At 43.7% G+C, this 19865-nt stretch overlaps 1 long non-coding RNA gene across 1 annotated transcript; it reads left to right on the top strand.

Annotated features, from left to right (window-relative positions):
* Positions 1 to 3337: 3337 nt before the first annotated feature.
* On the top strand, positions 3338 to 15241 carry LOC149525279 (uncharacterized). The gene is made up of 5 exons (XR_016348607.1): positions 3338 to 3423; positions 5114 to 5301; positions 8184 to 8232; positions 8367 to 8399; positions 14817 to 15241. It is a non-coding gene; the product is annotated as an uncharacterized LOC149525279 (long non-coding RNA).
* The last annotated feature ends 4624 nt before the right edge of the window (positions 15242 to 19865 follow it).

Here is a 19865-nt window from a genome sequence, read left to right as displayed (position 1 = left end):
CTTTTTTTTTAGCAGAAAATTAACACTATTTCCATGTCCAATGGGTTTCTGTGTCTGAATATATACAGTACAATTTAAACTTAGGATAAGGTTATGTATTATATGTATTGTGGGAGCACAAATGGGCCTCTTTCCCTCTATGTAACACACTGTACAGACGTACAACTAAGAGCTAACCCCTGTCCTGAAGAGTTTCAAACACAGGTGTCACAGTGTAACTGTTTGACAGATGTATTTACACTTATAGATAGAAGAATTGAAAATGTAAGGACACGAGCATTGATAATGCCTGACATCAGAAGCATTTGGTTAATGATAGCAACCAGCACTAATTATCAGAATGTGGACAACAAATTTCCTGTGCAGGGTGAGTGTAGTCTGGTTTCCCCCAGTACGTCTTTCTAAATGGCAGCTTTATGTTTCAATCTGTGGAGATGTCTTTGTCTGATGTGTCTGTCGCTGCCAGATGGTCCTTGGCTGTGGTGAGGCTGAGCCAAAACAGGGAATGATGTCACCCCCTGGCATTCATCTTGAGGAGAGACTTCTAGGCTGTGAGGCTGGCATCTGTGGAGGGGAATTGGACAAAGAAGCCCTGTAATGCCAGATTTAGTATAGCCTTGAGGCCCAGAGCCCTTGCTGTATTAACCAGATCGAGAAATGAGCACATCTCCCTTGGCCATATTGAGGGATTATAGGTGTGTTCTACCTACAGACTCATGCCGGGACCTCTGTTGTCTCTGGGCACATCTACACTGCAGGGCAAAAGTCGAATTAAGCTACGCAACGTCAGCTATGTCAATTGCGTAGCTGTAGTTGAAATAGCTTAATTCGGCTTTTGGTGCTGTCTATACAGCAGGAAGTTGAAGGAAAAGCACTCTTCCCTCGACTTCCCTTACTTCTCGTGCAATGAGAGTTACAGGAGTTGGAGTAAGAAGCTGGCCATCTCAAAATTATTTCAAAATAACGTCTTGCTGTGTAGACACAGCCTCTGCGTCCTACAGAGAAACAGGAAAGAATAAAACCACAAGTTCAGCAAAACAAGACACAAAAGAAAATAAGAAAAGAATAGCCCAACAAAAAAACCCATTTTAAATATTATTGGACACCTCACAATATTAAAAACTCTCCTTCCCTCCTTGAGCATGTCCACATGAAGTGATCAGCGCAATACACTCTGGACACCAAGCCCAGAGTCAACCTACCAGTGATTCAGGGTGACCCTGACCAAGGTAACTACATTGAGAAGTGGTGAGGGGGTAGTGGTGTTAGTAGGACATTCACTCCTGCCCCTCATGCCACAAGCACAAATCCTCATATAAAACAAAGCACTCAACCTAAACAGCTGAAAATAGAATTATACATTATAGACTGTATGCACCATCATGCAGAATGCAGGAGAATGTGAGTAGGTTGATGGAAGTGATTAGAAAAGCCTTTCAAATGATGCCACACTGAAGACTAGGATTGCTTATCATAGGAAGGCAGTAAATAAGAGAGGGCATGTATATAAAACTAGGGGGTCACAAACTGTTACTTCAGTAGTCCAAATTTGTGGTACATGCCAGGGACTTCTTGCATCCCATAGAGTCCCTGTCTGCCACTCTCCCATCTCCCTCTGTTTCAGTGAATCACCACAACACGTAACTCCCAGCCCCATGCCAGGGGCTCTGTGTGCCCCTTCTCTTCTCCCTGTCCCCACCATTTAACCCCTTTTCTTTCTGCCTGTTGGCATTTTCAAACTGTATTTGGAGTATGGGCTTAGCTCAATTAGGGTGTGTTCTTATACTGAAAGTCCTAATGACTGCCATCAAATGTTTGTTTGGTTGTTTGTTTTTGTTTTATCTGAAAGCTATTACAGGTGTGGTTGAAGTTGCTGAGTGTGCTAACCAGAGGCAAGGAGCTCCGGTGTATCCGCTTCCCCCCCTTCTGTTTTTCCAGTGTTCTCCCAAATCAGTAGGGTTCTACCCATTGATGCCTAACTTCATTCCCTGAAATTTTGGAGTTTATCAGATGTGTCATTCAAAAGCAATCATGTTATGTAAAGACAGACAGACAGCTGAGATTCTATGAAAGGACACTAGGTTGGGTGTTTCTGTTCTTCTTGGCTACGTCTAGACTACAAGCTTCTGTCAGAAGAAGCTTTTTTTGGAAGAAATCTGTTGAAAAAACATCTTCCGAAAGAGAGTGTCCACGCTGCACAAGGGTAGACATATCCCTTGTGTCATAACAAAACAATTACCGTATTCAATGAAACTTAAGAGTAGTAAATTCAAAACTGATAAAAGGAAATGCTTTTTTATACTGCATTTAATCAATCGGTGGAACTCATTGCTATAAGAAGTTATTGAGGACAGTAATTTAGCAAGATTCAATGAGGAACTGGACATTTATATGGACAAGAATATTCAAATTTATAATATTTCATGTTAATAGTTTGAAGGGATAAGACGCCTCCACTATCAGGCTTTGTCTGCATTGCAGGGTTTTTGTGCAAGAAGCTTTTGCAGAAGAGATCTTCCGCAAAAGCTTCTTGTGCAAAAGCGTGTCTACAGCTCAAAAGTGCATTGCAAAAGAGATGTGCTTTTGCGCAAAAGCGTGTCCACACTGCATGAACGCTCTTGTGCAAGAAAGCTCTGATTGCAATTAACACATTTGCCTTTTTGCACAAGAGCTGTAGTGCAAAAAGGAGTTATTTCTCATAGGGAGAGGAATAACTCTACTGGCAAAAGCCCTCTGTCCTGTTGATTTACTGGGTTTTTTGTTGTTGTTGTTGTTGTTTTGCGCAGAAACGTGCTTGAGGTATGGACACTCCGCCGGTTTTTGCACAAAAATGGACGTAAAAAAAGCCTTGTAGTGTAGACATAGGCTCAGTGTTTAATCCATTGTCTAACTATTGGGAATTAGGGTTAGACTTTGATAGGGAACAAATTAGCCACCCATCTGCATGTCCGCACATCTCTGACAGCTGCATGGAGCAGCACTCTCAAAGCAACTCAAAGGGCCCAAAGGCTCCAGCTGGAAGCTCCGGACCCCTTTTAATTTCCAGTCCCCAGGGTAATTGCCCTGCATACTGTTTGGAGCTGCTCAGTGTTCATTTTTTCTTGCACTGAATCCTGTGCCACAGTACTATGGGATAGCTGTCCAGATTGCACAGTTCAAGAAGGTGACAAGCAGCATTCACAAACACAGGAGCTGTATTGTGCATGCTACTTGCTCTTTACTGACACAGGAGTTGTGTTGGGGAAAAAGCTTTTTTGAGGATTCAGCATGCTTGTCATGTCTGAATCAGATCCAAGTGTCATGAACTGGTTATAAAAACATAACTGTTCTTATGGGATCTGATTAAGAGAGAGTGTTTCTCTTCCATGGGATCATAGGACTGGAAGGGACTCAAGAGGTTATCTAGTCCAATTCCCTGCAGGAGTAAGTATTATCTAGACTGTTTCTAATAGGTGTTTGTCTAACCCGCTCTGAAAAATCTTCAGTGATGGAGATTTCACAACCTCTCTAGGCAATTTATTCCAGCAGTTAACTACACTAGCAGGAAGTTTTTCCTAATGTTCAGTCTAAACAGCCCTTGCTGCAATTTAAGCCAATAATTTTTGTACTATTTTCGGAGGTTAAGAATAATTTTTCTCCCTCTTCCTTGTAGCAATCTTTTATGTACTTGAAAACCTATGTCTCCTCCTAGTCTTCTTTTCCTCTGGAATAAACAAGCCCAAATCTTTCAGACTTCTCTCAGAGATCATGTTTTCTTAAAACGTTAATCATTTTTGTTGCTCTTCTCTGGACTCTCTATTTGTTCATTTGTTTCCTGAAATGTGATGCCCAGAAATGGGTATAATACTCCAGCTGAGGCCTAATCAGAATGGATGTGAGCAAAACAATTACTACTTATGTTTTGCTTACAACATTCCTGTTAATGGATCACAGAATGATGTTTGCTTTTTTTCCCCAACAGATTTACACTACGGCTGTGTCTACATTGGCCTCTATTCCGTAATAGGGATGCAAATGTAGCACTTTGGAATAGGCAAATCCGTGGGGGATTTAAATATCCCCTGTGGCATTTGCATTAACATGGCTGCCGCTTTTTTCCGGCTTGTAGAGAAGCCGGAGAAATGTGCCAGTCTGGATGCAATCCTCCGGAAAATAAACTCTTTTCCGGAGGATCTCTTATTCCTTGAAAGTAGGAATAAGAGATCCTCCGGAAAAGAGCTTATTTTCCGGAGGATCGCGTCCAGACTTGCGCTTTTCTCCGGCTTCTCTACAAGCCGGAAAAAAGCGGCAGCCATGTTAATGCAAATACTGCGGGGGATATTTAAATCCCCCACGGATTTGCCTATTCCAAAGTGCTAGATTTGCATCCCTATTACGGAATAGGGGCCAATGTAGACACAGCCTACATGTTTTATTAGTCTGTTACAGAAAAAAAACCACAACCAAATGGCCTGGTAGCACTTTCTAATCTAGACTAACTCGGCTACCCCCTGAAGCTCCTACTCATATTTAGTTTGTGATCCACTATGTCCCCTAGATCTCTTTCCATGGTACTCCTTCCTAGGCAGTCATTTCTCATTTTGTTAGGTGTGCAGTTGATTGTTCCTTCCTAAGCATTTGTCCCTACTGAATTTCATCCAATTTATTTCAGGCTATTTTGAATTTTAATTCTGTCCCTCAAAGTACTTGCAAATTGCAACCCCTCCCAGCTTGCTATCACCTACAGCTTTTGAGAGTGTGCTATCTATGCCATCATCTAAATCACTAATGAAGTACTTTTGATTACTTGGTAATTTACACAGTTTAAACAGGGTCCCCCAAAATATCTGTGATTCATTCCTCATGTGTGATGAGGCCAATGTTTAACCTCTTCATTGTGAGGGTTTTGAGGTCAAGAATTTAGAGGCATTTTTTCAGGGAGATAATTTTCCTTACGTTCATCTCTGCTTCCCTCATCCACAGCACTGTAAACTTGTCTTTTTTTAATGACCCTTCTTGATGTGGCAAATAATTTATTTGGTTCAGTAGATCTGTGTCATTCTTATTTACTTCATGTTCAAACTTTTGCTTTCCCTCAAGTGATTCAATTTTGTTGCTTCTGCTTTACTTGCAGCCTAGGGTGAAAGCCAGTTTCCAGTCCAGAGATCAGGCGGTGTCTTTTGAAGGCAGCAGCTGTGCACTCTTTCTGTTGTGCTTTGGTGTTTATAACACTGCAGCAAGAGCTTCCCCAGGGGGTTTTGTCAAGTTGGCATATCTAACTGGTGGTCGGCTTTATGACTGGTGAAGTGGAATGTGAAGCAGGTGAGCAGGCAGATGGAAAAGAGAAGGTGGGTGGACAGGCAGTTAATAAGGAGATTTCTGCTAGATGTGTGGGTTAGAATACAAGCTAGGCTGCAGTGGGAGGACTGTTCTGCTGACCAGGACTTCCTCGTTTGCTTCAAAAATCTGTGTTACTGAACCTCAGTGAGTGCTTTTTAAGCATGATATATTCTTTGCTGCTTAAAAAAAAAAATCACCAATGGTGGTAGGAACCTGAACATCCAATTAGCCATTTGAACAGTGTGACTAAGCTCTCTCTTAATTCTAGTCATCTGAGCACCCATAAACAAACCTAACTGAGCTAGAGTGAAGGATCAATCATCTCATCTTGGATATGATCAACATAAAGTCTCCACAGATTTAATCTGGAAATAGATTTGTTTATATTGGAATGCGGGACTCTAATTTAGGACAGGTCCATACTAAACCAGAAGGTCAGCTTAATATCTGCATCTCCAGCTATGTAAATAACATAGTTGGAGTCAATAGACTTTAAGCTGAATTTCTCTGGCCGTCAACGGGAGAAACTCTCCTGTCCATTTCCCATACTCCTCGCAACGGCAAGGAGGTCCAGAGTTGACGGAGGTTCCTTCAGCATTCGATTTAACAGGTTCTTACTTGTCCCACTAAATTGAACACCGGAAGATCGACCTCTGCTGTGTTACTCCTCCATTTGGTGTAGATATGGCCTTGATGTGTTAGTGAGCATGAATGTGATTCAGCAGAAAGAGTGCACATCTATAATATCCATTCATTAGAAATTCTCTCTTTGGACAATTATTTGCACAGGCCCCCTCATTTAATTTAAATTCCTCTTAATTTGGAGAAAGAATGCAAAATGAAGATTATGAGCTGCTATTAATAGATATGGAAGGGTACGAACGCAACTGCAGTGTGGACGTTCCTCAAGTTTTGTTGAAAAAATGGCCGATTTTCCGACAAAACTCTAGTGAAGACGTACCCCTTATATCATAACAAAACAACTAAGATATTTAATGAAACTTAAGAGTGGCAAATTCAAAACTGATAAAAGGAAATGCTTTTTCATACTGCATATAATAAATCTGTGGAACTCATTGCTACAAGAAGTTATTGAGGACAATAATTTAGCAAGATTCAATGAAGGACTGGTCATTTATATGGACAAGAATATCCTAATTTATAATATTTCAGTTAATAGTATGAAGGGATATGACCCGTTCACTATCTGTGTTTAAGCCATTACAGGCAGTCCCCGGGTTACATGGATCCGACTTACATCGGATCCCTACTTACAAACGGGGTGAGGCAACCCCGCACTAGCTGCTTCCCCCCAGCAGACCAGGGAGACGCGGAGCGGCTTTTCTCAGCATACACATCAGTTTGAGAATAAAGGACTGAGGGAAGTGAGGTGTGGGAGAATAAAACTGAGCTCTGGAGAAATGTTTAGCTAGAGTTTCCCCTACAATATGTACCAGTTCCGACTTACATACAAATTCAACTTAAGAACAAACCTACAGTCCCTATCTTGTACGTAACCCGGGGACTGCCTGTATCTAACTATTGGGAATTAGGGTTACTTTGACGGGGAACAAATTAGCCACCCATCTGCCTACTGGGGTTCTTTCACCTTTCAACAAAGCATCTGCTGCTGGCAATAAGGTGCACCCTTCACAGACGTATTCTTAGTGCCTCATATTTGGGGTTTCATGGTAGCCAACTTTAAGAATAAATACATATTGGAGAATTCAGCTCATATTTGAATGTATGGTGGGCCCAGTTTTGCCCTCAGTTCCCCTATTTACCCTCCATTCAAGTCAATTAATTTTCATCAGTATAAAAATGCTGTGACATCAGAATCAGGCCAGAGTACATTTGAAGGTTATCCATATTATATAAAACACAGTAGCAGACTTACCCAACATTGCCCAGATCCGTCAGGGCAGGGCCTTGTGGATGTGGGGTGTGTGCACAGGAGGCTAGAGACCAGGGGTCCCTTCTCTTACCCTCTCCACAAGGCACCCCTCCAGCTCTGCCCCAGTGACCACTCTCATATTGTGTCCTTGGAATAGCAGCCCTCCCTTTGCAATTATGGAAAACTGTCCTTTTCCCAGGGCTTCCAGTTGCCTTGGTACAACCAGATCCTAACCTTGCTTTAAGTTAGGAGAAGAGGAAGCTGCATACCAAATTTGGTGACCCTAGCTGTTATCATTTAGCAGGTATTCTTGAACAAACAGACTCACGGACAGACAGACAGATACATTCTACTACAGGCAGTCCCCGGGTTACATGGATCCGACTTACATCAGATCCCTACTTACAAATGGGGTGAGGCAACCCCGCACTAGCTGCTCCCCCCCAGCAGACCAGGGAGACGCGGGGCGGCTTTTCTCAGCAGACACCTCAGCTTGAGAATAAAGGACTGAGGGAAGTGAGGTGTGGGAGAATAAAACTGAGCTCTGGAGAAATGTTTGGCTAGAGTTTCCCCTACAATATGTACCAGTTCCGACTTACATACAAATTCAACTTAAGAACAAACCTACAGTCCCTACCTTGTACGTAACCCGGGGACTGCCTGTATATATATATATTGTTTTAATATACACAGGCAAAGCTGTTAAGAAAATTACACATAATAAATATGTACCAGTAATGCCTTGCAGAGAATATAGTATTTTTTCATAAGGTCACCATCTGCCTTGAATATTTATGTGGGTTTATTACACTTTTATAAAGGCCATGTTCTCTTGCAAATAGAATAATGGCAGTACACAGCACATTTTTGCTGCTTTCACCGCAGGATTTCTTGAAGCAGATGTCTGCTCCAGGGATGGAACATGGATGTCAAAATTGTAAACACTGATTTGTGTTTGTTTCTTTGCCAGATATTCCTGCCTTCATCATGAAGCTGGCTCAGAAGAAAGAAAAAGATGTGTAAGAAGAAAGCTTTAAGCTGGTTTTGGAGGGATGGAATTGTTTAGCTAACATGAAACTAGTATTCTCATCTTTGTCTTCAGTGAAATTGTGGTAAAGTCTGATTATAAAATATGCTATATGTATTTTTTTAGAACTGACTGGGAACAGGAATTTCAGTTTTGTGGGTAAGTCCATGGTTCTGACATTTGTTTTCATTCCAAATCATAAGAACATAAGAATGGCCATCCTGGGTCAGACCAAAGGTCCATCTAGCCCAGTATCCTGTCTGCCTACAGTGTCCAGTGCCAGGTACTCCAGAGGGGTGGATCGAAGACAATGATCAAGCAATTTGTCTCCTGCCATCCATCTCCAGCCTTTGACAAACAGGGGCTAATAGCCTTTTATGGACCTAGCCTCCATGAATTTATCTAGCTCTTTTTTAAACTCCGTTATAGTCCTAGCCTTCACAGCCTCCTCTGGCAAGGAGTTCCACAGGTTGACTGTATGCTGTGTGAAGAAGAACTTTCTTTTATTAGTTTTAAACCTGCTATCCATTAATTTTATTTGATGTCCTATAGTTCTTATATTATGGGAACAAGTACATAACTTTTCTTTATACACCCTTTCCACACCATTCATGATTTTATATACCTCTATCATATCCCCCCCCCAGTCTCCTCTTTTCTAAACTGAAAAGTCCCAGTCTCTTTAGCCACTCCTCATATGGGACCCGTTCCAAACCCCTAATTATTTTAGTTGCCCTTTTCTGAACCTTTTCTAATGCCAAAATATCTTTTTTGAGGTGAGGATACCACATCTGTACACAGTATTCAAGATGTGGGTGTACGATAGTTTTATATAGGAGCAGTAAGATATTCTTTGTCTTATTTTCTATCTCTTTTTTAATAATTCCTAGCATCCTATTTGCTTTTTTGACTGCTGCTGAACACATTTTCAGAGAACTATCCATAACTCCAAGATCTCTTTCCTGATTAGTTGTAGCTAAATTAGCCCCATCATATTGTATGTATAGTTGGGGTTATTTTTTCCAATATGAATTACTTTACACTTATCCACATTAAATTCCATTTGCCATTTTGTTGCCCAATCACTCAGTTTGGTGAGATCTTTTTGAAGTTCTTCACAGTCTGCTTTGGTCTTGACAATCTTGAACAGTTTAGTATCGTCCGCAAACTTTGCCACCTCACTGCTTACATCTTTCTCTAGATCATTTATGAATAAGTTGAAATCAAATCAAATCATCATATTTTGAAATTTTCCACAACATGAAATATTTTGGAAAAATGAATTTAGATAAGGGGAAAAAAGTTTCATTTTGTTTTTTTTAATTTTGTAACATTTCAGTATAATACAAATTTCAAAATAAAAAATCGAAACTTTCCATTCTAATAAGATCGGCCTTAAAAAAAATCCCACATTGTGATTGGTTTTTCTAAAACGTGTGTCAAAACTTTCCCAAAGACTGCTTCAATACAAACAAAGTCACTTTTTCAAAGACAAAACGTTATGGGTATGTCTAGACTACAGGGTTTTGTCAACAAAAGTGGACTTTTGTCAACAAAACTATACCTGCATCTACACTACCACTGCATTCTGTCGACAGAACGTCAACAGAACTCGGTAGTTTTGTCAGCGGCGGTAAACCTCATTCTACGAGGAATAACGCCTTTTGTCGACAGAGTTCTGTCTACAGAAGGCGTTATTGCATCTACACTGTCCTTTGCATCTACACTCTCATGTCGACAAAGTGGCTTGCTTTGTTGACAGAATGGATGTAGTCTAGATGCTCTTTGTCGACAGAAGCTTTGTCGACAGTATGTGTCGACAAAGCCTCTGTCGACAAAAGCCTGTAGTCTAGACATACCCTGTGTGTGAACTTTTTTTTGAAGTGCTCTAGTTTATTTTATTTTGATTGTTGTTGCTGTCGATTTAGTGACAGTACTTTTGTTTACAGTAAGTATTGTGATAAATAACTACATGGCAATTAAGACTTCAGTCATAATTACACTGTTATATTGTCCGTGTAGGGAGGATGTTTATAAAATCCTTAAATTAAGATGGTCATGTGATAAGGCAAGCCTTGGCATGGGCACCCTTCTGCAGCAGACTTCAGCACAACTGGTGCATCTGCCTCAGTTTCTCTTTTCTTCTGGAGTCCCTATAACTCTTCAAGTTTTAGAGTATGAATAGCCCTTTTCAGGGATAATTTATTACAAAAGGCTCCACAGCCATAATCCCCTAGCACAGTCCAAACAATACAGTTACTCTTTCAGATCTCTACAGTCCATCAACTCCAGCATTTCTCACCATGCCCCAGCTTCCATTTACAGTTCTGATGCCTCTCACCATGCCCCAGCACTCTGACAGGGCTCCATCTTTCCTCACTGTGCCTCACCCTAGCTCCTCCAGGGAGGGTACTTCTCTGCCCTGTTATTCTTCTCAGACACAGTTCCCTTACCCAGAGACACCAGAAAGCTCAACCCTCCAGCTTTGCCTTGCCCTCAGCCCTCTCTGGTCCTCTGTCCTCAGCTTTCCAGCCCAGAGAGTCAGCAGGTAGATGCTGAGTTCAGCCTTCAGCCCTTTCTGGCCATGGCTGTCTGGCCTGGAGAAGTTTGTCTGTAATCACCCCCTCCCCCTTCCCTTGCCTATCCTTTGTTTTCACTAGCAGTGTTTGGCTCCATGGCTCATGAGGGAATTCTCACCACTCCTTTGTTCTGGGGCATCCTCTCACACGCTATCAACCCAGCCCTGCTCTTCCTCCGACCTCGTTCCCTTTCAGGCAATTCTGAGGACTCCTCCATCTTTCCAATTCTCTCAGGTTCTTCTGACCCACCAGATCTCTGGACCATCCCGTCTTCTCCCTTGTAGTACCCAGAGAGTCAACTGACTCCTTACAGGGCCAGTACTACCCCGTAACAGCCTGACTTTGTGGTTTGCCTGCTGCAGCATTTTGTCTTTCTTGCAACACTGCTGCTGGTCCCTGTCATACCCTTTCTTCTGCATCCCCTAAGCAATCAGCTCATAGATACCAGTGTGTCTATGGCTGAATCAGAGCTGTGCCTGCAAAGCCTCTTCTCCCCAAAGGCCCAGGGGATTCAATATCTACTGTCTGTTCCAGGCAAGAGTGCATTTGGGGCATGATTAGCTGGGCAGTGGCCCTCAACAATGCAAAGCTACCAAGTGTGTTTGCCAAGCTGGCCAATCAGGAAATGGAATGTGTTGGAGGGAAGGGGCTTCTAGTTTCCCCTGGGCAGTGGAATCCACAATGGTGACCAGAGGTCAGGGTGGGGCAGCCAGTAGAGGACAGTAAGGGTCAATGTAAGTAATGTTAGTGTCAACACCAGGGGTGGGAAATAATTTTAGAAGGGGGGGGACACTTCACAAATTTTTGAAGTGGCCCCAGGAGGGTCAGGGTCTTGGGCAGAAGGGGCAGGGCCAGGATACTTCTGTGCTTCCCCACACACAGCCCCTGATTGGCATGGGGGTGGGAGAGTGCATGAAGTCTTTGCGCCCACTCTCCCCCAGGAGAGAGTCACCAGCTGTTCTGAACAGCTGGTGGTTCCCTTGAGGCACTTGCACCCCTGGCGGAGGGAGGAGATGTTGCACGCTCTCTCTGCCCCCAGGTCAATCAGGGCCAGGAGGGTGGGGGAGCATGTGAAGTCTCTCTCACCCTACCCTGCAACAGGCATTCAGTGCTTAGAGTGAATCGCCAGCTATGATTGGCCTAGGGACGGGGGAGCAGCAGGGCATCCATGGGCTGGATCCAACTTGCAGAGGCTCTCTTGCCTACCCCTGGTCTACACTCACACTGTGTCAACCTACTTATATTAACCAAAGCTCTGTCTTGCTGAGGAAGATGCTGTTACTTTGGGGCACTTACATTGGTGGGAAACAAAATTAAATGTGGACACATGCCCAGGCACACTGATGTCAGGTGCCTTGCATTGATTGAACTTAGTACTGTAAACCAGGCCTAAGTCCCCTTTTCAAAGGTGACACAGGTGAGATTTTCAAACATATTTATGTGAAAAGATGGAGATTGTATCCTAGTGGGATTTTCAGTAGTGCCCCCACCCAAGTGAAATGCTTAACTCCTTTGAAATCCTGGAATTGGAACTAAAATAGGAACTAGGTCCCTAATCTGCTTTTGGAAATCCCACTAGGTTCCCAGCTGCATCTTTGTAAATCTGGCATTTAAGAACCTAAATCTCATTAAAAGTCAATGAGACTTTGGTTCCTAAGAGTGCATCTATACTGTGGGCTAAAGTCGAGTTAAGAGATGCAACTTCAGTTATGTTAATTGTGTGGCTGAAATTGAAGTAGCTTAACTCGACTTTTGGTGCCATCTACACAGCAGGAAGTTGAAGAAAGAACACTCTTCCCTTACTCCTCCTGAAATGAGGGTTACAGAAGTTGGAGTAAAAAGCCCATTATTTCGAAATTATTTCAAAATAATGGGCTTGCTATGTAGATATGCACTCTGTTATTTTGAAATTGTCACTTGACAATTTTACCCATAATCTTTAGTTGTAATGACTAACAAGAACATTTATTATTTTGTTTGAAAGATTATATCCTTTGGAGGCTATCCACATATTTTGTTTAAATAGCTGTGTGAGACACCTTCCAACTGCACCTTCTTTATTACTTTAGAGAAGCAAAATATTTAACTTACCAGTTCTGGATAGAGATTTCCAATAAAGAAGTGTGAGATGAGTCATAAAGCATTTTCTACTTTGACCATTACAGCTGAACTTCTGACAGCTTTTGATCAATATACACGTCTCACACATCTCCAGCACAATCTGTAACAGATCTATTGAGATGGTTAAGATCATTCATGTTATTCATAAAAAAATCAAAATAACTTTTACTAACCATGTGTCTAAGCTGGCATACAATATGACAGATATTGGAATATTTTTCACACACTTTTGTGCCCATGCATTTAAAACTGATTTATTCTGCAGTTTCAGACTTGTCTGCAGAGAAAAAAGAACAATCAATGCCAATTTTGTAGTTCAGAAACCTAGTATAGAGATTGAATGAAACCATGAAACCTGTCTTTAATAGTAATTCAATGGTGATGTGAGTCCAGGACTCTGAAAGTGTCTCCAATATGTCATCTTGTCCCCATCCTTCCCCTATTACTTCACAAATCTTGATTTTCTTTTTTGGACACATAAAGGACATTTACAGGCATGCAATTATAAAAGCATCTCTCATGAAAAAGAAATAGATTCATTTCCTAGTATGCTACTAAACCTAAACAGAAAACACAGAAAGATCAATTGTAATTGTAGTTGTACAGTACAAAAATGGTTTTAAAAAATAAAGCTAGTCTACATTAAACAAACTATTCATTAGATTGGGTAGCAAATTCTGTCACTGAAAGTCTCTTTAGATGTTTGTCATAGATATTATGACAGTGTTCTCATTTTTTACTGCAGAGCGCAGTACCCCCTGCATAATGGGACAGCAATACTGATGGTACTATCAGATGCAAATTTTGAATGATATGTTAATAAGTGTTTGTTTTTAAGAGCCAAAATGACTGCTGTTATTAAAACAGTCCCACAAGAAAGAAGAACATAGACAAAAATCTGTTGCCTTCCTGCAAGAGAATCCAATCATATGGTAGAGCATTCTAAAGAACAACACAGTAAAATAAAATAAACTCAAAATCCCATAAAACAAGTCCTGAGGCACCTTAGAGACTAACAAAATATAGTATGATGGTTTTGGTAGTCTCTAGGGGCACGTCTACACAGCAGGATTATTTTTAAATAACTGAGCGTATACACAGCAAGCCCGTTATGTCAAAATAATGTCAAAACAACAGGCTTCTTATTTTAAAATCTGTAAGCCTCTATATAGGAGGAATAACGCCTATTTCAAAATAGCTATTTCGGAATAGGGTGTGTGTAGACAGGGCAGCTGGAGTTATTTTGAAATAACTAGCCTCCAGGGCTTCCCACAGGTGCCCTGCTGGCCACTCTGGCCACACCCATCAGAACTCTATAGTTCCCCTTCCCCTGCAGCCCTTAAAGCTGTCAAAGAAAGATACAGTAATGAAGCTTACTCCCCTCCCCCCCAGCCCATCGGAGGAAGCTCATCATAGAGTTACCAATCCAGACAACGGGTGAGAGACAGGACATAACACAGTCAATGGTACTAGGAACAAATGCTTACTGTCTCTGCTTTAATCTCCAGTTGCAACACGAATGGATCACATCTGTGTAAAGATACCTTCCTGAAGCTAACAGACACATCGCCACTTAACACATAACTGTCAATTGCTGTCTGCTTTAAGTACGTGTTTAGCTAGATATAGGGTATCCTGTAAGCTATGGGTGGAAAACACTATGTAACCTTTAGATTATTGCTCTCATTTTGCCTCACGGCTAGCACCTATCCAGGAGGTCCGGGATCTGCCCCCCATCACTTCATCCGCCCATCAGCATCTTATATAATCCATTGTAACCTATTGTCTGGCAGTGTTTTCCAAGCCTAATAAGTGAAGTGACACTCCACCAGTGCTGTTAATAAACCCTTCTGCTTCCTTCATACATGGTGTCCAGACTCTGTTCCAACACCCAGGAAGACCTGCAGTGGGCACACATCACCAGCCTACGTGCCCTGTAGCGCCCCCTGGACCAGCAGGACCACAGACTGGAGGTGGACCTTGAGCTGCACCAAAACACCTGGCAGGAGCAGCTGCAGCAGAGCCAGACCATGTGCACGGCTTTCACCGCCGCTCTCAACCACCTGATGGCCACTCCTGATCTCACTCCTGCTCCTCACCTTCTCTCCTTACTCCCTCCCCCCCCCCCGTGGCCACCAAGAGCCCCCACACAAGAGGCAGTGGGTCCACCTGAGCAGGAACCAGTACCAGCCCCACCCCTGAGCATCTCCTCCCCCCTCTTCCTCCTCCTTCCACTTCCCTCCCCCTTCCCAGGTTCTTTCCCCAGTCCCTCCCCAGTTACATTTATCCCAATTGAACAAAACCAGCTTATTCTTTCAAAAAAAAAAGTGTGGTTTATTGTGTTTGCAGGGGAGGAGGAGGGAAAGGGAGAGAGGGAGGGCAGAGGAACGGAGGGGTGTGGGAAGGAAAGGCACGCTGGGCCACTGCATAGACTCCTTTTGGGGAGGCCCAGGGGAGAGTCTTACAGCTGGCTCAGGCTGAAGGTCTCCCTCAGGGCCTCCTGGATGCACACAACCCCTTGATGGGCCTGCCGGATAGCAGCTGTGCATGGCTGCTCAAAGGCCCTGGTGAGCTGCTCAGCCTCTGCCCCCCATCCTGGCAGGAATATCTCCCCCTTATGTTCACAAAGGTTGTGGAGGACACAGCACACAGCCACCACTTGGGGGACGGTCTGATCACCAAGGTCCAGCCGGGTGAGGAGGCAACGGACCCTCCCTTTCAGATGACCAAAGGCATCCTCCACAACAATAAGGGCCCTGCAGAGCCTGCCGTGGAAGCGTTCCTTGCTTTGGTCAAGGTGTCCGGTGTAGGGCTTCATTAGCCAGGGGAGCAGAAGGTAGGCTGCATCCCCTACAGTGCACATCAGCATGGCCATGTCCCTGACCCTGATGTTGTGGTCAGGGTAAAAAGTGCCAGTGTGGAGCTTCTGGAATAGGCTGGAGTTCCTGAAGATGCGGGTGTTGTGCATCTTTCCCAACCACCCAACGCTGATGTCCGTAAATTGGCCGTGGTGGTCCATGAGGGCCTGCAGGACTATCGAAAAGTACCCCTTGTGGTTGATGTATTCGGCTGCTCAGTGATTGGGGGCCCGGATGGGGATATGGGTGCTGTCAATAGCTCCCTAGCAGCAGCCCATGGCGGCATGCTGATGACCCTCACCACCTGTAAAAGGAGACAAACAGAATTACAGGCTTACCAGGGTCCTTGGGAGGGCCCTGAGCCCAACCCCCTGCACAAACCAGTAGCAATCCCCACTTACCCCACTCCCCTGGCAGGGCTTTGTGAAGACAGGACTGAAAAACCTCCCGGGGAGGGGACTTCCACCCTCCCATTGCCTGGGGTGTGTCATTCCAGCAGTTCACCGCCTCCTTGGGACAATAGCATGAGAGAGTCATACCTGCATGAGCATGGCCCTGACGGTCGATCTCCCCATGCCAAACTGGTTCCCCACAGAGTGGTAGCTGTCTAGTGTGACGAGCTTCCAGATAGCGATGGTGATTCACTTCTGGAGGGGGATGGTGGGTCGCATGTGGGTGTCCCATCACATGAGGGCAGGGGCGAGCCACTCACACAGCTCCATGAAGATGTCCTTCCGCATGCAGAAATTCTGGCGCCACTGCTAGTTGCTCCACAGCTCCATGATGATCCGGTCCCACCAGTCAGAATTGGTGTCCCGTTGCTAAAAGCAGTGGTGCAGGGAAGGGCGGGAGGGGTCATGCGTCATGAGCGGTGCGTGGAGAGAGAAGAGGAGGTGCCCCACAATGAGCTGGAGGTCCTGTTCCTGCAGTGCCACAAGGGCATCTTGCAGAAACTGCAGCAGGAGGTGTGGCATGGAGGGCTAAGAGCCATCAACTGCTTGGAGGCAGGTCCAGCTCCATGGCAGGAGTGCTGTGGTGTCTGCAAGGGCAACCAAAGCAGGCAGAAAAAAAAGCTTTGCTGCCCCTCAAGGAAGTAGGCAAAGGAGAAGAGCTGAGTCACAGCTTTACAGGGGGGTCCCTTTAAGCAAGAGTCTCAGATAGCCTCAGGAAGCAGCTAAGGGAAGTGACGGCTGTCCTGATGCCTTGCCTGAAGTACTTCCAGGTGGCCTTAACTGCAATTCAGTGTCCAATGAGTGTGGATGCTCTATTTCAAAATAGCTCAGTTCTATTGTGATGGGCATTTGCTGTGAAAATATATATACAATTATATAAATACACAATTTATAAATACAAATATAAATTTCAAAATAAGCATGCAACGTAGACATACCCTAAGGTGCCACAGGACTACTTGTTGTTTTTAAAGTTACAGACTAACATGGCTACCAAATGCCATGGCATTTAGCCAGCTGTAACCCAGGATAAATGTATATTTTGTTTCTGGTTTGACAGTACTATGATTGTGGTGGAGCTTTCTATGGGAATCCTCAAAATGGGGGAGCCTCCTTGTGTTCTCTCACCTTGGATTCCCATGTAAGTCCCAGCCACAATCTGACTCAGGTGATCACTGAAACACTAGGGCTGTGTCTACAGTGGGCCACTTATTCCGGAAAATCAGCCGCTTTTCCGGAATAAGCTGCGAGCTGTCTACACTGGCCCTTGAATTTCCGGAAAAGCAACGATGCTCTACTGTACAAAATCAGCCGCTATTCCAGAAAAACTATTCTGCTCCTGCTCGGGCATAAGTCCTTATTCTGGAACACTGTTCCGGAAAAGGGCCAGTGTAGACAGCCCAGTAGTCTTTTCCGGAAAAAAGCCCCGATCGTGAAAATGGCGATCGGGGCTCTTTTCCGGAAAAGCGCGTCTACATTGGCCACAGACGCTTTTCCGGAAAAAGGGCTTTTCCGGAAAAGCAGCCTGCCAATGTAGACGCTCCTCTTCCAGAAAAACTGAAAACGGAATAGTATTCCGTTTTAAGCAGTTCCGGAAATTCATGCCAGTGTAGACACAGCCCCCAGTTGAAATCACCATTCTAATGGAGGTGACGCAAAAGCTTCCATTGATTTCACTGGGGCCAGGGTTTCCCCTAGTGTCTGTTTTAGGACTCACTGCTGTCTGTGACAGATTCTATTTTTACAGAGAGTACACAAAAGAGTCAAGCAAAGGAGAAAACATAGGTATTGGCCAGGCATGTTGGACAACGGGGGGGGGGGGGGGGGGGAAGCACTTCCCCAAAGACTAAGGGCCTTCTTTTATGTTGGATAGCTGAGTATGGTACTAAGGTGGCCCATAGTGACCAGATGAAGTTTTTAGCCACATCCATTTTAACCTCAATAAATGGGGAGGAAAATCAATGAGGGGAATTCACATTCACCCCACACCCATATAAAAGCATGATGATAAATGACAGAAGATGCTTTAGGCTCACTCACTGTTACTGCTTCCTTCTCCCAAGCACAGTACTTGAACAGTCTGGCTACGTCTACACTGGCCCCTTTTCCGGAAGGGGCATGTAAATTTCACTAGTCGTCGTAGGGAAATCCGCGGGGGATTTAAATATCCCCCGCGGCATTTAAATAAAAATGTCCGCCGCTTTTTTCCGGCTTTTAAAAAAGCCGGAAAAGAGCGTCTAGACTGGCCCCGATCCTCCGGAAAAAGTGCCCTTTTCCGGAGGCTCTTATTCTTCAAAGTAAGAATAAGAGCCTCCGGAAAAGGGCACTTTTTCCGGAGGATCGGGGCCAGTCTAGACGCTCTTTTCCGGCTTTTTTAAAAGCCGGAAAAAAGCGGCGGACATTTTTATTTAAATGCCGCGGGGGATATTTAAATCCCCCGCGGATTTCCCTACGACGACTAGTGAAATTTACATGCCCCTTCCGGAAAAGGGGCCAGTGTAGACGTAGCCTCTGTGTTTTTACACAAGGTGCCGTTTCATGCAGACTCTTACAATTCTAGGATCAATGAAAGGTAGTTGAAGGTGAAATCCAAACTGACAGAGGAAAGGAACATTTTCTGCTATTGTTACATAGTATTAATATGACCCAAATGAATGTTCTTATCAGGAGACCAGCTTTGTAGCTATTAGTATTGCCAGCTGGACTGGAACATGGCGGTTGGGTCTTGATGAATATGGGATTTTTCCCTCCAAAAATAAAACAAATGCCCTCTCTCCCTAAAGGACTTGACATTGACCAAATGGCAGGTGTTTGTCAGACACTGCCTGCAGCAATTCTTACTGCTGCACCAGATCAAGCTGCACCAAAGAAAAGACTATTAAGTGTCTGGGGACCCAGATAACAGACAACAATGATAATTCATGTGGACAAAGGTAGAGGACTGTGATGCTTGCTGGGATTAAGTAGGAGGCTAAGAACTGGCTTTGTTATACCCAACAACGTGATCACAGAGACTCATTTTAAATGTCATGAGACCTGAAAAAATAGGATCATTTGCCTGGTACCTAAGATTTCTCAAGATTTTTGTCCTTGAACTATTATGAAGTCAAAATTAATGTTGAAATTATTGTTGTGTAGTTTTTTATTGCCAGATTAAATAAAGGCACTGGACGTTTGCAGAGCTAGGACTGGATGCCTTATGGGACTGATTATAGGATAAATTGGCTTTTGTAACTGTGTAGTCCATCTGAATCCTGTCCACTGTGGTAGAGAATGAAAGGCACTGCTGTTTGTCAGCAAAGTGATTGATTTAAATTAATGGAGTACAGTGCCTAGTCCACATCATGAAACCAACAACATTTCTGGTGCTTTCCTCAGCAGGAAGGCAAACGATTAATGGGAGCCTGAGCTACTTTCTCATTACTAGAATTGCTCCATCCAGTTTAGGTTTGGGGAACATTAAATAAGGAAGCTTGTCTTGTCATGCTCTAAATGTTTTCATGGATAGCGAAAAGCCTTGTGACTACACAGCCCTCTTTCACAGCTGCGGTGCAATAAGAAAGCTATGTTTTTTTGCTGAGAGTTGATAACTGAAATATGACTCTTAATTTGTAA

The sequence above is a fragment of the Pelodiscus sinensis genome, chromosome 2 (assembly GCF_052426305.1).
Source record: "Pelodiscus sinensis isolate ZL-2025 chromosome 2, ASM5242630v1, whole genome shotgun sequence".
NCBI lineage: Eukaryota > Metazoa > Chordata > Testudines > Trionychidae > Pelodiscus > Pelodiscus sinensis.
This window is presented reverse-complemented; position numbering and strand designations above follow the sequence as displayed.